This window comes from Temnothorax longispinosus, chromosome 10 (genome assembly GCF_030848805.1).
Source record: "Temnothorax longispinosus isolate EJ_2023e chromosome 10, Tlon_JGU_v1, whole genome shotgun sequence".
Classification (NCBI taxonomy): domain Eukaryota; kingdom Metazoa; phylum Arthropoda; class Insecta; order Hymenoptera; family Formicidae; genus Temnothorax; species Temnothorax longispinosus.
Genome location: NC_092367.1, coordinates 20,084,486 through 20,101,749, shown reverse-complemented (window position 1 = coordinate 20,101,749; position 17,264 = coordinate 20,084,486). Strand labels below are relative to the sequence as shown.

At 34.9% G+C, this 17,264-nt stretch overlaps 1 protein-coding gene across 2 annotated transcripts in view; it reads left to right on the top strand.

Annotated features, from left to right (window-relative positions):
* Positions 1 to 17,264, top strand: part of LOC139820787 (semaphorin-1A) — a 207,594-nt gene that overhangs the window by 17,565 nt on the left and 172,765 nt on the right. The window lies entirely within an intron of this gene.

The following is a 17,264-nucleotide window of genomic DNA, read 5'->3' as shown; positions in this document are numbered from 1 at the left end:
AACGAGGATCGTGTAAACAATTGAAATCATTACGAGGAAGGCTCATGCGTTTATTCTTTTTGTTGGTGGTCTATTTTATCATATTTTATTTTATCTCTCGTTATTTCAAACAATATTACGTAATTGCATTAATATTTGCATCACGGAAATATCTGTATACTTAATATAATATTGAAAACATTGAAATAGTATTGGATGTCGTATATATCGTAAATAATGTATACTCATTTTGTATGAGAAATAATTGAAATATCGTTTTATGTGCTAAAGTAGGGATCATAAAGAATTCCTTTTAGAAACTCTGTAGAAGCGGCTATTAAGTTATGCATTAAAGATAGGTTGCGCCTTTTAATTAGCATTAATCTTGATTAATTAAATTTTTTCCTTCTCTGTTTCTCTCTCTCTCTCTCTCTCTCTCTTTCTTTTTTTTTTTGTTCGAGATACCATAATAACTTTAAAAGGATCAAATCTTTACTAACTTAGGAATTGTCAAATTATGTAATCAGGCCTATAGATTATCGCAAAGGATAAAATTTCGCGCTAAAAAAGATAATTCAAAAAGAAAGAATAAATTCTTTTTGTATCAGATTTTTTATTCGAGAGCATTAATTATTAATTTTGAAAAATAAAAATATGTAGAAGGCAAAATTTAAAAAGTTGGAATAAATTTAACAAATATTAATGAGACGAGAATATTTTTTCCACTAATAAGTTATGCTCCTTAAATTTTTAATGATTGATGGAAGACGTAAATAATAATTATTATATATAGTTGTATTTAAAAATAATTTAGGACGATTTTGGAAATATTAAAAAAGATGATTTATAAAAATGTATTGTAGTCAGAAAATATATCGCTTTATAAAATTGAATTCGAGGAACAAAAATTTGCGTTTTAGTTCACTAATTACAAGAAAGGCGACTAGGTTTATCTTGCATATCAACGTAGAAACGTTGATGTTTGATTTATATGTTCGCACATGCTGCACCTCATTTACGCGTTGCTAGATAAACAACGTAAACGATCAATTTTTTAAAATAAACTCAAACTACCTTGAGTGACTAAATTCCGGCGTCGCGGTTTGGAAACTCTTAAGCTCGTAGTCGATGCGGTGCGACGCAAATAAGCCGCATTCATTACAACCAGTTTACAACCTAATATAAACTCGCCGGTATAAAGCACATGAGTTCATAGACAAAATGATGAAAGTCTGTTATATGCAGTGTATCATGTGCCGTTAACCGAATGTCTCCCACGCACCCCATTTAAGTTCCGTACTATTCTGCACATGATTGATTATATTTTTATTTCCGGAATTAAACATTGACATAAACTTATATAAAATAAATAAGAAAAAACAATCTTTGTTCTAAATACGATGCATTTAATTTTTTAAACTTTAATCTCCGCTGCACTGATAATCCACAAGTATACATTTCTCATGCATTGTATAGTTTTAATTATATGTTTTATTAAATTTGTATGCTTATTTAAATAGAATACTTTTTTGTTTTGTAGTTTGTACTTAAAGTGGTTATAATTGAAGTATTGAGTTAAAATATCACAGGTGTTACTTTGTTTAAAATTAACTTTGCATAGAACTGAAACTCACAATGAATTCCACTTAGGAAGTGTGTATAAAATTAGATTAGAAAACTGGAGGTAAAATTAAACTGTACACTCAAGGAAGATAGTACGTTGAATGTTTCTTATAAAGATAAATTATCTTCGTTAATTATCTTTCAAGCTATCTAACATTTTGTGCAATTTTATAACAAACCATTTCGTGTAGTTCAAGTCAAGAATGCTTTTATCCTCGTTAAATATAAATTATTTTTACAACATGCATCACGTCTAGATAATAAAAAATTTTTTCTCTGATATTTATCTCTTATAATTTTTAAGACAAAATGATATTCTATAAAATAACCTAAATTTACTTATGTGTGTGTACATCTGTTGCTTTATTATTATATTTAATTAAATCAAAGTTTGACTTACATATACGTGTATATTGCAATAGTTACAGTATGAATTATTGATATATTACAGTTAGCCTTAATGTTATTTATATCAGTTATCGATTGTTTTTATAGTAATAGTAAAAGATTGCTAGAGAGTAAGAACGCTTCTTTTTACGAGCAGCATGAATAACGCATGAATATCTAGACATGTTATACTTGTTCGGAAAATATTCCTATACACAGTAAAAAATTTTGTGTTAAATTAACACAAGATGAATATGTCAAAAAGTAACACAAATATTAACACGAAAAAATGTTTAATATCAATTTAACACAAAATATTCAAATAACATAACCATATAATGTTAAATTAACACTTGGATATGTTAAAAATTCAACACAAATTTTTAACAACTATTTTGAGTAGACCGATTGGAACATAAATACACAACGTGTTAAAATATTTTTTTACTGTGACATTGCAGATAGGTGAAAGCGCGTTCATGATTTTGTCATCGTGTTTTAGTTGATCGCTTTAGTTATTGTTAGGTCAACGATATTGGCTTTGATTTTGGCAAACGTCCAACGTTTACGTCAGGTCTTTATCTTTCTGCAGATTGAAATGTCTGGGCTGTTATCGATAACAGTACCTAGATGAAGAAACCAGGACAATATATTTATACATATACATATGTATATACACGTTTGTGATATGTTTTAGTAAAGTTAAGAATGTTATAATGACATGATAAAAAATTAAATAATTGTTCAAGTGCAAGCTATATTTAAGGAGATGAAGAGAATTATTTTATTTTTGATATAAAAATGAAGTTAGAAGATAGATGGATGGAAACTCTGGATCTAATCTATATAGTATTTCGTGCATAATAAGGGAATTGATATCAAAGATTTATTTTTAAACAATTTTGAGATTAAATTATTCCATGGCAAAAATTTAAATTCTTTTTTATAACAATTTATTAATTTATATATAATAATATAATATAATTGTTATAAGAATTTGACGGCTTAAATTTCAGTAAGTAATTAAATCTTTAAATTAATATTATACGAATTATTATTTTACAGACTAATACAGAGTAATTTAATTTGAGACTTAATTTCTAAGATTGAAATGAGGTACGAGAAATCATTACTAGACAAAAATAATCATCTAATCGTAGACTTTCCACTGCTCACATTCTGCTTTTTGCAAAGTATACCCTGTATGCATACCAGCTGGCAGTGCTACCCTCTATTCCTTGCACACTCGTCCGACTCGCCCTAAAGTAAGCCCTCCATCCGCTCGCGTATTCGTTCTTTCTTTCTCTTTCTCTCTCTCTCTCGTTCCCTCCTGCTCTTTTTCTCTTTCCCATCTCTTAGCGTTCGTTTTTTTTCTCATTCCCTCGATTTAACGGCTGCATGCGTATCGTGCTACAAGTACGACCGCATGTATAAAGCGCCGTGCATTGCGAAGCGGCTGATTGTTGCGCGCGTGTGCTCCCTCGTGAATGTGCAAATGTGTGCGAGTCCTCTCACTCTTACCTTCAATGGAACCCTTTGAGGTCAGATGCGCGATCGCCTCTTGCGTACGTCCCGCGCATTAGCTGCACACTAATGGTTTCGAAATCAATGGTATTGATATACCTATTAATTGTAATTGTTTGTGAAATCGATATTTTTATGTTAATCGTTGTTACAGAGAATGTTACAAATACTCATAGTCAAGGTACTAAGTCTTCGTGAGTAAATTACTTAATATGGAATTATTGGAGAACACCACCATCTCGCAGCTATTTAACAATGCACGATGAATTGTCGTCTAATATTTAACACGCACGTGATTAATAGATTTCAAATTACAATGCGCGATCGATTGTGCTATGATATTCGACACATCAGCTATTAACAATAAAATAAGCTGAGGCAAGTGGAAAAAAGTTATTGTAACAGGCTTTGTTAGAAACAAAAGTCTTATTGATAAATTTATTCATAGTTTCAAGTATAAATTTTCAATAAGTGTTTAAGTAAAATTCTTCTATATGTATTACATTTTTTCAACAATTTGGCATTTGGATTAGTTCTTTATTTACCGCTTTGGCTTTCGTTTTTTTTTAAATCGATATCTTTTGAAGATATCTTTTTTTATATGTTACGCATGTGCTAACGAAAGATAGCTAAAGCTATCTGTGTACATAGTCTTAAATTAAATTTGAAGAGACATTTAAAACATTAGTTATATTTAATAAAATTCAAAATGTAACAACGATGCTGTCTCTATATACTTATATTTTTGATAATTAAAAGGGTTAATCAAGATTTGCTGTTTTTTTAGCGTATTATATTTATGATTTAATATCTCCATGCAAAACCATCCACGCTGAAAGTTACCCTTACTTCGAGACAATACGTCGGCAACGCGATTCTTCCCTTCCCTCCGAACATTCGATTTGTCTCGTTGGAGCCCTGAGCGATCGTGCACCCTCGAGCGTGCATCACTTTAAATTCAGCTGGATAGGAAGCAGCGGGCGGCGCGAGTCCGCGATTATCCTGCAGGCATGTAACCTACGTACAGGATAACGCATCGCAGATCCCGACCGCTCAGGGATCGGGGGAAGGGAAAGGAGAGAGACGTGTGCAAGATACCAGGGATTCGTCCGACTATATGAATATTCAGAGTTCACCTTCGCAGCGATGAAAATTCGATTGCCCCGTAGCTACGGGGGCTCGACATGTAACTCATTGCAACGGGGCGATGACGACGACGACGACGACGACGTTGACGACGACGTTGACGACGACGACGATGATGACGACGAGCGTGCACCATGTATCTCAACGTCGTGTATCTCCGCTTGTATTTCCGTTACGCGCGACGGTTCTATCGTACATTACCGGTCGATCGATAGTGATCACGAGCGTAAGACACTTCGCAAACCAAACGATTCCCGTCTATATCGTGCACTCGGACAACACGATACGACTCTGATTTCTCTGAATGTATCGAATAATCAAACTCCTCGCGTTTAATGCAATGTGGATACGAAAGTTATATATTTGTCGACGTTATTTTCTGATAAAGAGATAGATCTGAAATGCCATATATTTTTCTACGATACACTCATTGGGATATCGAGAAAGAGAAAAAGAAAGATGAAATATCAGGAGTTTTGTTCTATTTATTACACAATTTAATTACAAATATTTTTTTTTCTTTTTTTTTTTTTTCAAAGAACGGTTCTTGGTTTTTGAGAAGCGTCTCTGTCGGATCAAGGTTTTGTCGGCGTATGATGTTGTCCTACCATTTGGGCATGTGATTTATATGAAATTATACATTATAATTAGTTGCGTATGTCATGTTTACGCCGTAAATGGTCGTATACCGTATATAACGGCTACATTACGCGACATATACTTATGCAACTTTGTAATGAACTCATCAAGTGGCTAAAAACTTAATAGCTAGGACGCTATTTTAGAAAATTGTATAATATTAGAGAAAATAGAATAATTATTACTTACTCTATGGAAAATTTGACACTTTTTAAGAGTAGAATATCACTTTTCATCGTTGTAGGAGTAATGATGCTTTATACAATAAATAGAAACTTTATTAGTTATAAAGAAATAAAATATTTGAATTTAAGAGAGACACTCTAGGAAGATTTCTAAAAGTTATATGACGTTTTTGCGATCGGCATCCTGTAGTGCATTTCTCTGGCAGAAACTTGAAAACTTGACGTATGTAACATTAAAGTATTATAAGTACACAGGCGTGCATTAATGCGCCTGTGCCCTTATCCATGAACACGTTCTCTCTCTGTTCTTTCTCTTCTTTCTCTCTGTAACCAGCTCTATCCATTTATTTCATGGTAATGCCGATTGCAATTTTCTCGCCATTCCTTTATTGGATCACGAGCTCTCACCGAGGACGAGATATATCGATCTGTCGCCATCAATGTATCTCGTCGCAATAAGATGAATTCTGTAGCAATGTACGGAGAGCGCGAGGCCGTGACGATGGCTCGAGGGAAGAGTGCAAAAGAGAGACTGAGGTCGCAAGACGAAGATGAAGGGCGCGAGAGCCGCGCGATCTCGATAGCTTTCTTCCATGGCAAAGAAATATACCAGTGGGATAGAATCGCATCTCGTGCTTTCGTGGAAACGCAGAAATTCGAGCGCTTCGCCAATGTGCTTCTATAGCGGTTCAATCGTATTATCGTTCGATCGACGCCATCGCTATACAGTACTGCTTGAGCTTGTCGCTCGGCGAATTGACTAACAGGGAACATGTTTCTGGTATCCGGAACGAATTTGATTGAAGTATGTTGTTATATTCAATAATTTGAGAGACATCATGTCTTTTATCTGAGTTTGAGTTTGTAAGATCGGAAGAGTCATTCGAATATTGAAAATTATAATTTGAAAAATAATCAAATCAATTTTCCTTTTTGATAAATTTTGTTAGTTTTATAAATTGACACGTGCATTAATGTGAATATATGGAAACAGTATTTATGAAATATAAAAGAGATTATATACATACATTGTCGTTTATTTAAAACTCGTACACTTAGCGTATATTGTTATTAAAATGTTTATCGAAAAAATCATTAATAATTATATCTTACAAATTCCAATGTTTAAGAAATTGTTTCAGCTTTTAAATCCTGAAATACACATAAAAATTATATATATTACTTTATGTTTAGCAATATATTTTATTCGATTCCATTTACATGTCTCTTGCGAAAAGATGCGATTATGGATTCTCAATATACATATATCGTCCTCATGTATGACCATCACTCTGTAATGTTAGATTTCTGCAAGTAACGCTAAAAGCACATTAGATTTCTGCGAAATATATTGGCATCGTATGTATCAGAACTTCCAAATTTGTGTAGCATGTCATTTTGATGTGACATGAATAGATTATAGGTGAATCGGGAGATATTGATGGTCATAAATCTTTTTAACACTTAGACATAGTATTTTTGTAACATATTGGTGCAAACAAAATCTAATATTTAAATTATTATACTAAATATCAAAGAGCATATCCAAAAAAAAGTATTTTATTTATTTTAACATTTACAGCATTTATCCTTTCTTTTCGATGTCAATTATAATAATTGATGCAATAATACTGATTTGGTGGGTGAAAGTGTGTCATTGATAATGTAAACTATTATTATCAACCTACTACGTTAGTATTTAATCGATAATTTATTGATTTCTTTATTTTAATTTTAGTAAATAATTTTAATAAATGAGAAGTTTACATCAGGCGTATTTTTTAATCAATTAAGACAGAGATAAATAATTTTAATTTCATATATCGAGAGTCATTGTTAAGAATTTATAAAGTTTACGAGCATGTTCTACTAACAATGCACACTGCCAATTTCTATGCTAATGTTAATTACGGTCGGGTAGTGGACGAAAAAGTATGGACCTCACGTACGAGTAGTATAATAGCAGCGGCAAAATGGAATCTGATATCTGCGAACGTATATTACATCGTACAGGTCGCAGTATTACTCGCGAGAAATCTTTTTCACTACTTGTTTGCTTTTGAAAATCTTGCAAAACTAAAAGTGTGTATACAGGATGGTTCCAAACGAAAGAACATCAGCTTGAGACTTGATAGGAAATGCAATTCTGAGTAAACGTCATTCGTAAAATGATTATCACTTGGAAATATCTAGAAAATCTGAGAAATGTTTAAGGAATTATTGTGTGTGTGTGGATGAAAGAATTCTTAAACAATTTTATGATTCACGGATTTAAGTTGAAAAGACCTAGTGTCTTTTCATTTCGAGACATCCTGTATATCCGTACACGCGTCTTGTTTGTTAGCTGAGGGAATTTGCTGACGGTGTACCATCGCGGTGACCATCAGAACGCACGCGTGCACGGTGCAATCTGTAAATGGTATCGCTACGCGTGGTCTCTCTCTCTCTCTCTCTCTCTCTCTCTCTCTCTCTCTCTCTCTCTCTCTCTCTTCTGCTTTGTCTTTATTCACGACGACGATTCCTTTTCCTCTTTGCACGGTTCGCGTTATTTTACACTTAACCAAGCGGACTTTATTAATCGCGCAGATTATACGCGCGATTCGGCATTGCGTGGCTAGCTCCGAAATACGGTGAAATCGCGCGAGCGAATACGACGTTCCCGTTCGTATACAGTCGGGATTCTTCCCCGAGGAAATTACCAGCGGTCCGCAAATGGACCTCCGCCATATAGAACTCGTTCCCTCCGACGCTCTCGTGCGGCTCTGCAGGCTCTTCGCGAACGCGTGGTATTCTTGTGCGGTGCTTCCGTGCCGATGAATCGAGCTAATCCCGCGGGGCGAAAAATCAAGAGCGTTACGTCTCTCTCACGAAGCGCTCACTTTCGCGAATTACTCGTGATATGAGGAACGTTTGTACGTCATTGATACTGAAAGCACGTTTACACGAGATGTTCGGCGGTTGATCATCTCTTGTTGAATGATTAACTTTCCACATCTCACATTTCAGAAGTGAGAAAATTTTCATGCCATCGCTCTCATTCATTGTCGCGCGTACTAAATTATCATTCGTCCATTATACCCGGCAATTTCCCTGGTGTGCAGTTCGCCCTGCACAAAATTTCGGTACCTCGGGTTTTTTCCGCGCTCCAGCTGTGTCCACTCATTTTTATTGCATGCGCAATATCACCTGACCGTTTTAATGATATCGCTCTCTCTTTTTCTTTCTCATTTTACTGGTATAAATAATATTCGGAATAACCTTATCAATTAATTACGACAGGATATTTGTGTAAATATGATACGATCAGAAGTATAAGTGCGCAAATGGTAAACTTTAATTTTGATTTATTTTACTGTACCGTCATCGTGGCTCTTATACACACTATCTTATTTTGAATTACTTAAAAGTTCGTAGGTTACTCAACTATTGCTTTATTGCCATTGTTAATGATATTGCAATGCATCGGTTTATCGAGGCGGGGATAATTGCATACGCGAATCTCTGTAAAGTCCATGTACTGTGTAAACCTGAGCGCTTTTCTGCAGCGCCCGAGAGAGATTGGGACTCCGTACAACGTAAGACGGAGGGAACTGTTTCGTAGATATAGACGGGTGTTCCGACGTATTTTGCTCCGCACGCTCTATTCTAACTAACTGTAGCTTTGCAATCCGAGCTGTAACCCTTACGGTTCAAGTTGCAACGTCCGATGTAACCTGCAGCCATGCTTGGTGCCTCCGTTGCGAGCCCTAACGACGAGCGAAAACGACGCGGGTTGTAAAACGCCCACGGACGGATACGGAGATTATTTGAGCGGTGGTAACGACACCGATTCTCGCGGTAAGCTCGTCGGAAACGTCGCTTGCAGGTGCCGAGAGAATATCCGCCTGCAGCTGCGTAGTACGTATAATATATATTTGGGCTGGGGGAGGCGAAATTATCACGAAGAGTGGTTCGCGTATTTACTGTTATAAAGGAGGTATCTGGAAGCGATACCGCTCAGTTTACGATTTTGTCTGAAAAGCATAGGCCGCTCTCCTTTTGTTGTAATAAGCAAACCTGATCTTTATTATAATGCGTATGTTATTAAATATAATTAATTATATAGTCCTCAAACTTTGATATAATATATATGTAATTGTATTCCTTGAGATTGATACACGCGATTGACGCGATGTGATAAAGTGATGCATTTAAAGTAAACTAATATCTTTAAAATCACTGATTTAAAAATGCGTATTACCATGCAAGAGAAACATTAATCAACGTTATTTTTCTCAAAACTTTCTTTTTGAGAAATAATATAATGATAACCATTCGCTTTGCATGTCTGTGTGAAAAATACATGGTTGCTTCGTAATTGCTGCCAACGATTGTGTTACGTGTCGAGTCGTTCTTCTAGCCATCTATATCAACTTTTTCTTAATAATTCAATAAAGAATGTCGTGTTTCTGGACTGAAGTCTTATAGATAGGAAGTCCAATGGATCGCAGAGAGAGATACATATATGAGACTTGAAATTATTAATTATTATAGCTTTCAACGTATGCATGCGTATAAGGATAAGAGCTATCCTTTCCAAGCAGGTAACTCCATCCTCGCGAATACTTATCCGGCAAACCGCGATTTTCTTGCTGACATAACTTGCTCGCACGGCCGCGGTGGTGATCACACGTATACGTAATAGGAGTAATTCGCGTAGTGGCGAGGACGAAATTTGAATATTCCCCGTGATTTGGACCATTTCACCTGGCCGTTTCCACGAGAGGTCACCCGAGGCATCAAGACCACGTTCCCCGCAGTTCTCGCACGCTTCTGAATATTCATTCACTTGAGTGGAGTTGGCTCGGGCATGGTGAGTTGCTTTAAATCGCCCGCCACGCTCACGAACCACTCCTCCTTCAACTCGCATTCCTGACTTCGCTACTGGACCAAGTTGCCATTGCACTTGGTCCTGCTAACGCGACGTTACGATGCTCTGGTGACTCTGTAATCCTACGATTTCGAAGTATACCTCGACGCGACACTTAGAATTCGTTGTGCGATTACGTGGAAACGTTAGTGCCAATTGATATAGGTTTTTTTTTTTAAGTTATAAAAATCATTTGTTGTACGTTATATAAATCTGAGACTGCACTTAAGCTTCCTCGAGTATTAAATCATTGATTTCTAGATATTCTTTGCCGTTTGTCAGTTCTACTTTAGAAACTTTAAATAAAATGTGACGTTTCTGCAAGAAGTCGAACGAACGATAAACTTTATGTTACTCAGGATTGCCATGAACCTGGATTTCAAAGTCCAAATGGTATTTGAAACGGAGAAATCAAACGTCTCTGGAGCGTAAACAATATTGTGGTGAAACGAAGAACTAAACAATTCATGCGAAACCGAACGCGTTGAGCTTAGGATCTAACACAAAGTTCTTACGATAATAACGTACAGTGGATAGTGAAACTGTTTCCCTTTCTATCACTAACGTCTACTAAATTAGTTATCTACATAATTTTATTTAAAAATACCTGCATCTATTAGTTAATATTAAATTTAATATTATATTTACAAAGCATCGAATTAATTATTTATTCTGAAAAATGACTTTTAAGATAAATAACTTTTACGGAATGTCTTAGGGTATACTAATTTAAAAATAGCAACTAATTTTAGACTTGTTTCTGCAATTTTATGGATTTCTACAAATGATTTTTATAAATAGACGGATATTTCTTGGTAACTTAATTAAGATACGTATAATATTATTTACGAGAACTGTTTGTTAGATTTGCTGTTTTCTCAGAATAATTACGACTCATTTATTTCTCGAAATATTCTATTTGCACACGGTTGTTACTGCAAGAACCTCGGGATGGGGATGCCCTGAGCTTCTCCGGCGCGCCGCACTTTGAACGAGATCGACGTTACTTATTAATCATTGCCTACCTGCTGGTTCAAAGACCACTGGTAGTCTCATTCATCCGCTCTGTCGCGGATATCTTTTGCTCCTTTTTGGCGTCTTTCAACTGCTAGACTTATCTCCTCCTACGCTACTCTTTTCTCCCTCTCTCTCTCTCTCTCTTTCTTTCTCTATCTCTCTCTTCTTGTCGTTTTCCTGCTGTTTTTTGCTTTACAATCTGTACGTTTGAAAGGGATTTGGAATGGGAATGATCAAGCAAAGCTAAATCAAGCAGTAACAAATGTTATTTCTACCTTAGCTAAAAACAATAAGAAATGCATCATACGATGAAAAGTAAAGAAATTATTTTTAGTAAGGTGAAAATTATTTTGTTTTAAAATAAAGTACCAAATGGAAATGTATCTCATTTTTCATAAAGAATCTTTTATCTATGCTATGAAACATTTGAAATATTTACTTTTATTATGACAGATATATTATTTAGATATGGAAACACGTGTATAATTATAATATACACAATTCATATTTTTTGTAATTATAATTTACGCGGTATAGTACTTTTCATTCTCACTTATAGAGGCTAATGTTTTAACCTCAAGCAGGAAATATCTTTACTATTTCAATAAATATAGATGGAAGATAAAAGCATCTAGTCTACAGAACTTGATTTCTACGACTCGTTATCATTGCATGATTGAACGCTATGATAGAAACGGAGAAGTTGCAAGTGGGATGAGAATGTAATTTGAAAGGATAAGTGATAAGTTAACTGCGGCTTCCTTACCACAGTCACGAAGCAAACGGGCTGGATCGATATTGGGTTCGAACTTGTGCACATCCAAGCGTACAAAATGCACAATGGTTAAGAATATCGGTCGACATCGTCGACTTTGACGGTTGTAGAGGCTGCAGTCAGCATCTACAGAATAGAGAGATTGGAATACGAAATAAGATTTATAAATACGCAAAATGTCTGAAAAAGCAATCATCAATTACAAGAATATATATCTTTTCAGAATTTAAATAAAAAGTGAAAGATTCGATAATTGTTACATTATAGTGAATTTTACTTAGTGTTCTTTACTAAGATGTATTATTGTAAATAGATTATAAAACTATACCTTTCAATTAATTTCGAATCGGCTTTACTTCCTCTGAACTTTAACTTGAAGTTTAATCAAGAGTTTCATAAGGTTCATAAAGTATGAGTACACTCTCTCTACTCATTAAATAGAGTTATGTATTCTTCGATAAATTTGAGGCTATCTTCTTTTTAGCGAAAACTTCGGTAGTGATAATTATTCCGCAGCTTTTAAATCTTCGGCGTTCACACAAAATAACTAGCTAAATATTATTAAATTTATTATTAATAATTTGAACCGAATATGTTGATACATTAATAACGATTTTTATGTTTTTTATGATGTTCTATCTATAAATTAAAGTAGCAAAAGCCAATGAAAGAGGGAGGAAGATACTATAAGTTATATAACTTCTCACAGTCACTTGGGGATTTAACCAACAAGGCCACCGTTAAAACACCTCGGCAAAAAAAACTTGTTTTTCTTGTGATAGAGACGGTTGAGTTTTAGATGATATCGCTTAGTAGAAGGTTTTTTCTACCTTAAGTTATTTTAAATATATTATCATTTTAATATCTGTTTTATATGCTTCTGTCTTTATACTTTAAATTTTTCGAATTTTAAAACTTTGTTGATAGATATTTTTAGCTTAACTTTTAATAAAATATGTGAGATCTTTTTAAGAAGATTGCAAGTGAAAGCAGGGAAAAAATATATGTAACAAAATATGTAAGAAAAGATACATGAAAAATTGAAGAAACATACATATTTTAGGTCATACAATTTTTGAAAGACTTTAAATAGTTGTTAAATAGTTTCTTGTATCTATATATGTGTTTTATTTATTCGCTTGCATCTGTAATAGATTTACTTATTGGATATTTTAGAAAATCAAATTCCGTTGTGTGTAGAAGTTACAGTTTAACAGTCATTTGCATTTAGTGGAATATCAAATACTAATATGAATTTAACAGAATCTAACTGTATCTTGAAATCCTGAAGTCACGCGAAAATTAACTTTATGTAGATTATTATCTGCATCCGACATCGTATGTTCAGGTCATTTTCCTCTGCTCTGGCAACTTCAATGTTTCTCTGTCCTTTTAACGTGGAATACGAGAATGTGAAAAGAAACTTTTCCACTTTTCCCGAAGACTCATTCAAATCAGAAGTAGCAATTTCTTTGAACGTGAAAATTCACGGGAAGCGGAAAAATCGAGGGAACTAGACTAGGCAGCGACATAGATCGGAGTTACGAGATGAAAACAGATAAGAAGATGAAGATACGCCAAAATGAAATGGGAGAGGAGATATACCGAGTAAAAATAAGCATTTTTGGAGAGCAAGACAAATTTCCTCTTAATCGAGAATAGTTAAAAAATTATTCAATTTTCGATTCAATTTTTGCTCATTTTTCAACAATATTTATTAATTCATTACTCGAAATATATTATAATTTTTCATAAGAATTTTAATATAACTTAAGAATCATAATAAATAATCTTTTTTTAAATGTTTTCTGCTGCAAATATTATTTTCGTAAATGAAAATAAAATCAAAAGCTATTTCAGTTTTCAATGAGAAATGTCGCCGCTCGAGTTTGGTAGTTTCAAGCACTCTTGAAGAGAATAGACGATGACGAGTGCAGGTACATGCCTGCGTTGCGTCAATAAACAAACAAATAAACAAACAAATAAACAGACGGATAAACCTGCTGGAATCCTTTAGGATTTCAGTACGAATTTTCAGTTAGAATTTTAGTTGGAAATCGCGTATGGCGCTCACAAGACGAAGGTGAGTGGCTTAGCGAACACGATGTTTTTACTTTGATAGCTGGCTCGTTGAACGGAGAGCAATCGCGCTAGAACTATCTACATGGTCCGAGCAATCACGCTCGTACCGCCATTTGTGCCATTGCCATTGCTCTTGTTGGAGCTAGTGTACACGCACAAAGCGCATGGATAATTAGACCGTGCTCCCGCTGCAGCAGCAGAGCAGCAATAGCAAGCAGCAGCAGCAGCAGCAGCAGTTGTAGAGCGCTCACGTTCTCCCTTTCCTGTAGCGTGTTGGTCAAAGTTTTACTCACGAGAGACTATACGCCCCGCGCTGCGCTGCGCCGCGCGCCGGCTTGCTTTTCCTTGCCGTTCCTCTCTGTTTCGCGCGTTTCTCACTCGCTTTCAAGGTGTGTGCTTTCTGCCCACTTTTTCGAGTGTTGCCGTAATCTTCGATGGTTTTTTTCATTTATTTATTTATTTATTTAGTTTTTATTTCTTTCTAAAAAGCAGGTGGTTAAATTTGACATCCCATTCATGACATGTCATGATAAACATTTAAAAGGTTCTGCAACTCCGCGTTTGCTTCTGTTTTGTTTGTCATTTCTAGTAATTAGCAGAAAAATGAAGGAAAAATTGTACGATTAAGCTCAGAAATTACCACAAATTGTACCGTTACAAGGTTTGCGTAATTATTTAGTAAATAAATGTTTGGCTAAATTGGTAGTTATACTCTGATGTTTATAATATCTCATGCCTGTTTACAATAATTATCTACCTGCTAAAGTTCGATACATTTACCATATATCCGGTACTTGGTAAATTATATGTGATCAAGAATGTAGTATGAACAATAATAATTAAATAGCTTAAAATAATTTATATATTTTAAGGAAGATGTAAGGAAGATGTTTTAAGTAAAATGAAGTGTGTGTGTGTATATTTAATTATATATTTGTATATTTAATTTACAATATATAATGTATCATTGAATAATCGACTCACAAAATCAGACTAATATATGTATTGCTATTTACTAGTGTACTTCATTTTTTTACAAATAATATTGAGAACATCTACACATACAGATACTTTATTTACATGAAATAATAAATAAGCCTTTTACCAATAATATTGAATTATTTTCAACTCTGTATATCTCACAATCAGTTTCAGTTATATGAAAGTAACGCTAAAATTTCAAGAATATAAAAATATTTCTAATATAAAATATTGCGTGATTATAATAATGAAGATTCATTAGTATCATCTTCCCTTTTTTGTTTTTTATTGAAATGAAGAGCATGTCTTCTTCTATCACTGCTCCGTTTCTATCAAGAGATATTTATATAACCCACAAATTAAGCAAATTCATATTCTCAGAATTCCGCTTCTGCTCTACGATGGATATGATAATCTCAAATTCCGAAATTAGAGTTGTAATCACGTGGTCGTCTTTCTGCATTTTCACATCCACAATCCGCGTATATGGGACGTTAAAAATTAGATATCTTTCCCCGCATCGAGAGAGCATCCGGCGATTTAGCAGCAAGCTTTCCCGTTGTTTGTAAACGCGCGATGGAGTTTCGTCTAATGTAAGAGAAAGTCTCTCATTTTCAGTGCGCGGCACACTCGTGGAATCGGAAAGCGGCCGTTGCCGCTGCGACGAGAGATGCTGCAGGCAAGTGACTCTCGATCTGCAACTCGTCCCTCGTATCTCTCGAAAGTAGGGCGAGCCACGCCTAGCGAGGCGCGTGCTCTTGCTCTCGCAAACATCACGGCAAACACGACGGATCCACGGCGCGGCGAAACATTCTTCTCTCGTCTCCGCTCGAACATGATTCACGATCTGATTTTATTAGATCGCGCGGGCTCGCAGCTGCCGGCTGCGAAACGATCATGAATTTATGATCGTCTACCAGATGTCGAGTAACAATGCGGCGCATTGCTGCATTGGAATGTGATTGATCACACGGCCGAGATTAATTAATGCTTTAACAACACGATGCAACTGTTATCGGTTTTGATTGACGTTGCCGCATGCCTTTCGCACTGCTTATAAATCCGTGCGAGCAAATTGGGGCTTAACCGCCGCGCGCGGTGCGACTCTGGATATTAGAATCTTGTTTCTATTTATTTTTGCTGAACTTGTGGAGTCGGAGAAAAATGAGTCTCGCGCATAGTATGGAATGATAATTTCGCTTCGGATACTTACAAGGACTCTCAGATATAAAGGGTATTATTCAGGGGATTACTTATAAATATGAATAAAGCTGTGCTCAGTAAACGAAAAAGTAATTGACAATCACTAAAATAAAAAAAAAACATTTATTAGCAGTATTTATTATTTGATAAGAAAAAATATATATGCGGATATTATACATATTCGATACTATATACGTTTAATCTTGTACGTATTTGAGATAGTAGACGGCAGTACAAGGCCCCAGGACAAATAGAAACTCGAGCTAGCGACCTCTCTGCATAATGCATAACATCGTCGTCTTCTTCATCATAGTCGTTGTAGTCGGTGGTCGTCTCTCGTTCCTTCGTTAGCCTTTTATCCTTCCTCGTGCTTTCTCTTACTTATTCCAAGTAGTAGTTTTCTTCTACAAGAAGATATGCATATATAAATTCTGCTAAAAAAGGGAGCAAAAGACTTGTTTCTTATGTTCTTCTTTCTTCGCCGTAACGAATACATGCGTACCTACATCAATTTGGAATATAGGTATACGCGCGGCGGCATACTGTGCATATATGCGAGCGAAACCAATTTTCTTAGTGATATATTCTCTCTGATTCTAAGGCGTTTGCACGACAATAATGTTAGTGAACAATTAATTGTGTAGTAAAAGAAGATAAAACTTTCGACTTTACTGTCGGGAGAGCAAAATTGGTTAAAACATTTTAATTTCTGAATAAAAATCGCAGTCAACAACCAATATCTTATTTTTGAAAGAAATATTAAAATTAGAACTTTCTTCAAATTATTTAGTATGTAATGTCTACAAATATTAGA